The sequence below is a fragment of the Cydia strobilella genome, chromosome 6, assembly GCF_947568885.1.
Source record: "Cydia strobilella chromosome 6, ilCydStro3.1, whole genome shotgun sequence".
NCBI classification, from domain to species: domain Eukaryota; kingdom Metazoa; phylum Arthropoda; class Insecta; order Lepidoptera; family Tortricidae; genus Cydia; species Cydia strobilella.
Window position 1 is genome coordinate 11,070,416 of NC_086046.1, and position 11,001 is coordinate 11,081,416.

Here is an 11,001-nt window from a genome sequence, read left to right on the forward strand (position 1 = left end):
TGACTTTAATATGTTAAATTAAGACGGTCTAATGTGCCGATCGGTAAGGCGTGCCAGAGGTAGCAGGATCGAACATCGAACCCCGGTTCGTACTGAAGAGTTTTATAGAAACTCTTACCCGTAGTTATGTAATGAAGAAAAACGTATAATATGTCCATTGACGACGATGACCGCTTTCCATTAGGCGACTACTAGTACTAGGCGGCGATGGACGGACAGAGTCGCACCATAAGAGTTCCTTTTGTACCTTTTTGGTACGGAAAAACTCCCAAAAACATCGTTAGGGAACTAAATCAACGAGACCGTTATTTACAATAAAGTAGTCTTTAGGGTTCCGTAAGGCCAGTTCAGACGACAATATCCGGCCACATCAAGCAATTTAATCAGCTTGGGCAAAAATTGTTCCCGTCTGGACTGGCCTGTAGTCAATAGTTGGTCAAGCAAATCTTGTCAGTAAATAAGAACAAAAAAATCATCATCAATCATCATCATGTTTTTCTTTGATCTTCTTTTTATCTCTGCTGCTCTGTTTTATCGAACGGGAAATACCTCTTTAACCCTTTAACTGCGCCTTTTCATCGGTTGGTATAGTTTTTTTTGTTTTTGATACAAAATATCAAGGTTGTATCCTTCAGATACGATATACCTTATCGATTTTTCTTTGTACAATATACCACAAATGATACATAATATCTTATTATCTAACCCCAAGAAAGCAATTTTGAAAATAATTTCATTTAGTTTTTTTTTTTAATTTTTCAATATAATATTATAATATTGAAAAATTATACACATGAAAAATATAAAAAAAAATCTTAATAAAATTATTTTCAAAATTGCTGTCTTGGGGTTAGATATCAAGATATTACGTATTATTTATGGTATATTGTACAAAAAAAATCAGTAAGGTACATATATCGTATCTGAAGGATACAATCTTGATATTTTGTGTCAAAAACAAAACAAACTATACCAACCGATAAAAAGGCGCTGTTAAAGGGTTAAAGAGGTATTTCCCGTTCGATATATGGATATTACGTATCATTTTATGATACCACAAAATAATAATATGCACCGTATTTGCAGTACAGTTCCATAAGTCTCGTAAAATAGGTATTGAAGTAGAACTGTGTCAGTTTGTGAAATTGAAAAATTAAAAAAAAATGTTAATGATAATATTGTCTTGCATAGCTCATAGCTCCGCGGCCAGATGCCACCATCACCACCATCTGGCCGTGGAGCTCCAGCATGCCAGGCGCGCGCTCCAGGCAAACGAGCTCAGGATACTGCGGGTCAACCAGAGGTCCCACATTAAGATCCCCACAGTCGAGCGCAGGCCTGCCATTCTGCCTTTTGTCAGGGGGGTCACGGACAGGATCAGCCACATCTTGAAGCGTGCTTCTATAAAAACATATTTCAAGCCAATGAAGAAGATGTCACAATTCCTGAGGCCTGTAAAATGCAATACCCCTCTACAGACTGCAGGAGTGTACAGGCTGGACTGTGAGTGTGGCCTATCATATGTCGGGCAGACGAAACGGAGCATTTCCACTCGGGTGAAGGAACACATAGCTGATGTCAAGCACCGTCGACCTAGGTCTGCTGTCTGTGAGCATGTCATGGATAAAGCCAATCACTCAATCAAGTTTGATAAGCCTCTGGTTCTTGCCAAGGAGAAGCGTTACATACCCAGAATGCTGCGCGAGGCCATTGAGATTAAGAAATATCCAAACTTTAATAAGGAAGATGGCTTTTCTCTACCACCAGCTTGGGATCCTGTAGTCCTTCTGATAAGGGAGCAAGCGAGACATAGACTGTGAGACCTTAGTGTTGGATGATGCTGGACATTCTGATGTTTTGAAAAGATGTGTCCCGCCGAGTTTGTTGCCGGTCCCATATTGGGATTGGGATCCTACAATTTAGGAGGGAATTAAATCTTCTCGGGTCCGTGGTGTAGGGTTGGAGCCGGCGTAGTTTTTATCGCGTATATATATATATATATATCTTTACTTGGAAATAATTGTAGTGTATAACTAGCCTTATGAACCGATTTTGCATGTGCAACCAGCCTTAAAGTTTGTAGTCTATGATTGTTCATTATTTTAGTATGTGGGTATTTTTGCACTTTGTAATTTTTCCTCAGTCACCCGTTGACCACGAACGCTGTAAAGAGTTCGAAACGTCGGGATGTATTATAAATTCAATATACGCGATATAATCCGTTTTCATAGTTTTATTTAATGTTAATGATATTATTTTCAAACTTGCTTTCTTGGGGTTGGATATGAGGATATCACGTATCATTTGTGGTATATTGTACAAAAAAATCAGCCATATCGTATCTGGAGGAGCCCAAACTTGGTATGTTTCGAAAATTCTTTTTGTTTTAATTAAAAAAGAATGGCCGAAATGTAATGATGTGATATATTTTTAGAATCGCCTAAAAAGCCCTTTCGTATGATACCACACACGATAGGTTTTGGAATTATTATTTTTTTCCATACAAAAAATAATGTTTTACCACTCCCCCGGCGAATTTTTTTTAGGAACTGCGGGTCAAAAATTTCGTTTTGACCTCTAGTATGCGTGTGCCAAACGGCTAACCTGTACATCGATTTGCGGTTTTTTAATTCGAACGGGTTACACTATTTGCTTCGCCACGTGCTTACTTGCTTCGTGATCGTTAGTGCTCGAATAGGGGTCTTCAACAACCATGTTTTTGATAAAGTGAATATTTTCAGTACTAATTTCTCCGTGAGGAATGGCATGAATGATACAGAGTATATGTAATAATGATGGATTTACGTACTTTCGAAGATTTCATAATCACTTGCATAACGCACTTGCAAATGCACTAAAACTGAAGGAGTAAATTGCACCACCGATCTCAAAAAAACATAGGACCAAACCCACCGAATGACGGAGAAACATTTAAAAAATTTCATCTCCACTTTATTCAACGGTTAAGGCACAACTAAAACTGTGTTTGAGCTACTGAGTTTCCACCGAGCCACCGACATGTTTTACATATTACACCGAAATCAGTCACTAGGATGGGACACATCGTAAATTTGTTTTTATTCAATGAGTGAAGCAAACACATTATTTTGACATAAAGAATATGATAAGTTAACTATTGCGAGAATCGCGGCGCGAAACCGCGAACGCGAGTGTGGAGCGTGCGTCGCAGATCTGCGAAATCGACTCAACATGCGCGTTCGCGGCTTCGCGCCGTGAATCGCGCAAGAGTGTGGAGGGACCTTTATACTTGAATCCCCATAATTACTCCGATCTAAAGCCCCATCTTGAGTAATGATTTTTTGGTTTAAAAAAATCTGGGTGCGGGACACTCCCACCGAACATCATTTTTCGCATTTGACATTTTTTTCTTGTATTATGCAATGTGTGGCCTGCAATAGGAGCAAAAAATTAAACTGTAGGTATTCATCATACCGACCAACATTTGTTTAGCGACTTTTAAAAATAACTTGTGTTTTGATTTTTAATACACTTTAAAGTTTTTTCCAAGACGCAATGTATTGCGAATTCTGTTATGTAATGATAATGGCGTACATTGAAGATAATATTTATTTTGTATGCAAAATACGAAGTCTAAAGTCTTCATTCTTTTTAAAAGTCGCTGAACAAATGTTGGTCAGTTTGAGGAGTATAGCCTACAGCTTAATTTTTTGCTCCTATTACAGGCCACACATTGTATAAATATAAATAAATAGTTTGATAGTGTCCCAGATTAAATATAGACTAAAGATCATGCCTGAATTAATTCAGTTATTGAACAGTAAATTCAACAATATTTTGCCCTGGACACGTAAAAAGGGGAATCTAGGCTTGGAATTTGGTAAAACGATATCTTATAACAAGACAAATAAACGCACAGAAGAAAGGTATACACTTTATCCAGGGGCAGTTTCACTATAGGATTGCGGCCAGACCCTTTACATGAAAATCACAAGTGTACTCCCAATACTCCCATACATTTGGTAAAGGAGCCTTATCAAGGCCTTATGCTCTATCACAGACAAAAATGATGGATGATTATAGGTGTCGTTTTCAAACAAAAGGTACCACATTGTCGCTTGCCATAAGGACGCTCATGACAAGTTTTTTTGCAATTTTCGTCCTTATGGTAAGCGACAATGTCACATAGTATGTCATAAAATTCTCATTATCTATTTAATGATCGTATATTAAAACTGAATACTGAACAAAAAATGTCATTGTAAGTTTTCTGAAATAGTGTGAAATTCCATTTTCAAAATAACATGGAATAACCCGTTTAAACATGCTGCAGTGTCATTTATAAGGCTTGGATTATTAGATGTTTATGCCAATTGTTTCTTCCTATTCGCGATTCTGCACAATATGAATTCCGCATAGCTGAACTTTATTACATGCGTTATTCTTCACAGTCATTAATTCTTCACATTCTTGTTTCTTCCTATTTGCGATTCTACACAATATGAATTCCATGCAGCCGAATTTTATCACAGGCGTTATTCTTCACAATCTTGTTTTTTCCTATTCGCGATTCTACACAATATGAATTAAACGCAGCTGAATTTCATCACATGCGTTATGCTTGTAATCCTCGAAAGAGGCATTGAGGATAACGAGAGAAAACTATTAATACTCTTACCATATTCGATACGTGATGAGACTGATGAGTAATACGCAACAAACAAGTTAAGTACAATTTAAATGTTGTCCCAAAAATCTGAACATTTAAGTAAAGCAAGTATACTGTGAGTTATTTAAAGGTACTTATACGTGACGCCACCAAAAAGTTATGTACCTATATCATTGATAAATAAAATAAACCGTGAGAGCTCACCAACTTGTTGAAAAATAGTCTGCACTCGCCCCAAAATACCTTACATAGAAAAACGTCAACGTCGGTTAAGGTTTTTTTACCAACCGCATTCATATATTATAAAGTACCCTAGTCTATGTTACCCCTTTGTCCCCAGTTATCCCATTTGACTGCAAAATTTTAATAACATATTAAGTGTATGTTAAGTAAGTTTCAATCCTCAGTTTATTAGACAAAGTGATTGGCCTTTGAAAGGGATGGTGGTAATTACTTAATTAGATTAGAAGGAACCCCGCCAAGACATATTTTTGAGAAGGACCAATAGTTATTTATGCAACAAGAGAGGAAAGTTGGTTTTTCTTGCGAGTGTTTATTTAAGTCCCGAGAAAGCGAAAGATTCTATAACTGAATCACGAGCGAAGCGAGTGATTCTAAGTTAGAATCTTGAGCGTAGCGAGGGACTTAAAAACACGAGATGTAAAATAACTTTGCACAGAAGTATGAAGTGGCAGTTCATGGCCTTCACTAAATTAAAAAGCTACTTTGTTTCACTCCTTGGAGTGAGGAAAGTCGCACTTTCCTCACTCCAGGGAGTGACGAAAGTAGGCTTGTTCGAGCTGCTGAGGTGAAAAGGTACTATGTAAGTACGTTAACTCGATGAAATACTTGGTGTCAATCTCACGCAATTATAAAAACTAAACTTCTCTGCATGGATTATAATAACTACTTCGTCTGCATGGATTGATGATGATTATGATGATGATGATTGATAAAAACTACCCTATAATGTCCTTCCCTACCGTCCTTCAGTGGTTTAAGCGTGAAGAGGTAACAGACAGACAGACATAATTACCTACTATCGCATTTATAAGTAGGGATTAAGCTAATTACCTTCCTAGGCACGTAAATTTTTAGGGTTCCGTACCCAAAGGGTAAAAACGGGACCCTATTACTAAGACTCCGCTGTCCGTCTGTCCGTTTGTCTGTCTGTCTGTCTGTCCGTCCGTCTGTCTGTCACCAGGCTGCAACTCATGAACCGTGATAGCTAGACAGTTGAAATTTTCACAGATGATGTATTTTTGTAGCCGCTATAACAACAAATACTAAAAAGTACGGAACCCTCCGACTCGCACTTAGCCGGTTTTTTATATTAAATATATTTAGTCATTTATTCAATATTGCATTGTCATGTACATAATAAGGTGTTACATTTTATATAGCCAGTTCATGACACCCTGTAAGGGCACACAATAGTACAGTTTTCTATTCTATTAATTCTAATCAACATATTGTAATTAAGGTACATAATAAAATTAACATATTAGCGTATCAGTGGTTTAGTAACCTACTAGTTAGTCTCATAAATTAATTTAGTAACTTCAACAATAGCAACGTCAACAATGCACCGATATAATAATGTCTGATTGAATTAACTTGTCAAATTATTATAATTATTATTTATTTAATGATAGTACTAGCGGTTACGGCGATATTTGCATCGGAAGCTGCACTCGATGCAGAAATCAAGCCGCTTTGCCCAGTGATACTAGGGACCAATCTGAATGATTTCATCCGAGGAAACACAAATTTCATCCACTAGAATTCAAGATGGCGGACCTTTTCCAAAATGGCGGCTGCAAAATTAAAAAAAATTGTAGACACAAAACGGGTGCACCGATTTTAGTGATTGATATATCAATCAATTCGTATTGACACCTGTAATCGGAAAAAAAATATACCATTTAAGAAATTAAAGATGGCGGCCGAATATTAAGAAAATTATGTTTTTTTTTTCTTTTTTTTCCTTCTATTGAAAATAACAACTAAATGTTCTATAGTATGGTTACATATTCTTTCATTTAAATGAAACCTGATAATATTAGCTACAAAATAAAATAAAAAACTTGACAATCCGTTGAGTAGTTTTTTAACTATACGCATTATAAAAAGCGCGTAACACCCGTCCGAAACGGCCCGCTCGCATCAAAACTGACAACTTTGATGATTTCTCTTTATATTTAAAGGTAAAAAAAGAAAATAATACATATTTACTTTATTGAGCTATAAATAAATGTATTGCCGCTTATTATTTGTGACGTTTCACGGAAAAAGGAACCTTATGGAGGCTGGCGCTTACGTCGCATAGCACCGCGATTGTATTGGAGCGGCGTTAATAATAGCTTAAGCGCCAACCGCCATAAGGTACCTTTACCCGTGGGACGTCACATTTACTCCTCTTTATCATCTTGGTCCGATGTGGCTGAACTGTAAAAAAAAACATATGAAATCAGAACAAAATATACCTACCTTATATAATTAAATTGAATATATGTGTCATTTTCAACCAAAAGGTACCACATTGTCGCTTTTCAATAAGGTTGATTTCAAATTGAAGCTCTATGGAAATAGCGCCTTATTGACAACCGACAATAAGTACCCTTTTGATTGAAAATGGCACATATAGAAATGAACTACGCCAAACTGTCCCGTCCCCCATTACTATTTCAGTGTGTGTAGTATTGAAATATTAATTTAGGGGCGGGACAGTTTGGCGTAGTTTATCTATAAGTACCCTTCGTTTTTGCAGTTGCCTTTGCATGTGCTGCATTCTGCATTGCACTGTGCAGGGTAGACCCACCCTCCGACACGTGCAGCGCATTGTTTCGCAACCTTTTTTACAGCCGCAATGGTCCAGGTATGATAATTCACGCCATGGTGAACTTATGGGGCAATGCCCTTATTCTTGATGATGCCTCTGTACCATTGCCATCCTCTTGGGGTTGGAAGTCATCTAATGACAGTTGGGAACCGCAATGGTCTGAAGCCAGGGAGATATGGCGTGAATTATCATACCTGGACCATTGCGGCTGTAAAAAAGGTTGCGAAACAATGTGCTGCACATTTCGGAGGGTGGGTCTACCCTGCACAGTGCAATGCAGAATGCAGCATATGCAAAGGCAACTGTAAAACGAAATAAGGTACTTATAGATAAACTACGCCAAACTGTCCCGCCCTCCATTACTATTACAATACTACACACATTCTTCTTCTTCTTCTTCTTCTTCTTCTTCTACCTAAGCCTTTTCCCATTATCTGGGGTCGGCTCTCCTTGTCCTCTTTCTCCACACAGGACGATTTTGTGCTGTTCAATCAATATTTGTGTTTTTCAGGTCATTTTGGACCGTTGTCAGCCAAGTAGCAGGGCGTCTTCCACGGCCCCGTTTCGTCGTTGGTAGATCCAATGCCACTCGTACCATGTGATCTGAAGACCGCCTGAGTACGTGACCGTACCAGCGTAGTCGCTTTTCCTTCAGCTTTTCTTCAGTAGGAGCCTCTCACGTATTCGTTACGGATCCTATCCCTCCGGGTGACTCCAGCTGTCCAGCGTAGTATGCGCATCTCTGTTATATGCAGTTTTTGAACGTGTTGTTCTGTTGATGCCCAGCATTCGGTTCCATAAAGTATGGCGGGTCGCACTGCGGTTTTATATAATTTACCCTTTATTTTTAAAGGCATTCTGTTATCACACAACACCGGTCAACTGCCTCCACTTCATCCAGCCTACTTGTTTGGAGTTTTACGTCTCTATCAATTTTACCATCGTTGCTGATTATGGACCCTAAGTTATGTAGAGCTTGATTGAGTTGGGATCTGTTGTACCGTCAAACAAACATGACATGTGCTCTGTTTTCTTACGGCTTATTTACTCTCAAACCATTTTCCTCTAATGATTTAGTCCAAATGTTTGATTTTGGAGATTTCGACATTATTTGATATTAGGGCGACGTCATCAGCATATAATATGTTCCATGGCACTGGTTTTTGGTGAGCCCTTGTTAGGTAATCTATGGTGACGTTAAATAATAACGGGCTTAATATTGACCCTTGATGTACTCCGTTGCTTATTTCAAACTTTTCACAGGTTCCAGCTGGACAAACTATCTGGGTGGTGACATTGGTATACATATCCTGTTTTTTTTATTTTTATTGGAGAAACAACAGAAGTATGCGACGGGATAATAGATTACATTGTTAGGTGCATATATGATTGAGATGAACACTTACTTCCTTAAACGCTCTCACTAAAACATACTTAAAATATAAGCGGACTTAACTAAAGGTATGGTAATTAATGCTATATACTGTTCAGGTACTTCTTGAAACCTCAATACGACACACATTGAAATAGTAATGGAGGGGCGGGACAGTTTGGCGTAGTTCATTTCTATATATTCAATTTAATTATATTAGGTAGGTATATTTTGTTCTGATTTCATATCAATTTTCTTTTTTTTACAGTTCAACCACATCGGACGAAAATGATAAAGAGGAGTAAATGTGACGTCCCACGGGTAAAGGTACCTTATGGCGGTTGGCGCTTAAGCTATTATTAACGCCGCTCCAATACTATCGCGGTGCTATGCGACGTAAGCGCCAGCCTCCATAAGGTTCCTTTTTCCGTGGAACGTCACAAATAATAAGCGGCAATACATTTATTTATAGCTCAATAAAGTAAATATGTATTATTTTCTTTTTTTACCTTTAAATATAAAGAGAAATCATCAAAGTTGTCAGTTTTGAGCCAGCCTCCATAAGGTTCCTTTTTCCGTGGAACGTCACAAATAATAAGCGGCAATACATTTATTTATACCTCAATAAAGTAAATATGTATTATTTTTTTACCTTTAAATATAAAGAGAAATCATCAAAGTTGTCAGTTTTGATGCGAGCGGGCCGTTTCGGACGGGTGTTACGCGCTTTTTATAATGCGTATAGTTAAAAAACTACTCAACGGATTGTCAAGTTTTTTATTTTATTTTGTAGCTAATATTATCAGGTTTCATTTAAATGAAAGAATATGTGACCATACTATAGAACATTTAGTTGTTATTTTCAGTAGAAGGAAAAAAATGAAAAAAAAAAAACAATTTTCTTAATATTCGGCCGCCATCTTTAATTTCTTAAATGGTATATTTTTTTCCGATTACGGGTGTCAATACGAATTGATTGATATATCAATCACTAAAATCGGTGCACCCGTTTTGTGTCTACAATTTTTTTTAATTTTGCAGCCGCCATTTTGGAAAAGGTCCGCCATCTTGAATTCTAGTGGATGAAATTTGTGTTTCCTCGGATGAAATCATTTAGATTGGTCCCTAGTATCACTGGGCAAAGCGGCTTGATTTCTGCATCAAGTGCAGTTTCATTTTGCTAACCGCTATAGCTAAATCTATTGCGTAAGTGTAACGAATACTTTGATATGCTACATCAAAAAATACATACCTAAGTATATATAAGTACGAAACAATATATTACTTACATTCCTATAACATTATATTGGTTAGTTTAGTATTGTTTGTGATCGATTGATAACACGTTTTGCCGAGCATGTTACACGAGAACACGTTAGAAATAGATGCCTTTCAAGAATATAAATTACCTACCTAGTTCATTGATACAACGAGTGATAAAGTGAACTTTTAGTGCAACATTGTTCCTCAGTATCAGTAGGTATGTGCCTACATATATAGTAACGGCACCAGTCATGGGACTTGTAAGAGGAAATTTGGAGTATTTGTGATATTTCCCTGATACATGTAAAATGTTACTGCCTTGCGTGTTAGAAGTTGAATGTCCCATCCGTCTTTTATGTTTCAGGCGTGTTGTATCAAAAATTCAGCAATTAGTTTCCACATAATTAACAAATTAAAACTATGTGTTTTTTCTCCAGTCATGGTCGGCAAAGCTCCAGTAATGGTACCCCGGTAATGGGCGTGGATCCAGTAATGGTGCCCCTATAATGGGCATCCCTATGAGTATAAAATATTGGAATAGGAAATAAGATTTGGCAAATTCAGCTTCCAAAATTTGACCCACACTAATAGACCGGGAGCCAGGAACGGATTTCCATGACCAATCGCCTCCCGAGCGAAAACTCGTATGTACATCGAATAATTTTGTCTCGATTAATTTTAGGAATAATTATGATCATGGTTGTTTTATAGGTTTTAGGGACTGGATTTCGAAACTGATAACCATCTTGGAATCCAAGATGGCGGACATGCACTATGTCATAAAAGTCGTCATGGATGGCGTTTTATGGGTTTTAGGGAGTGCTAGTTTCGAAAATGATGACCATTTTGGAATCCAAGATGGCGGACATGCACTAT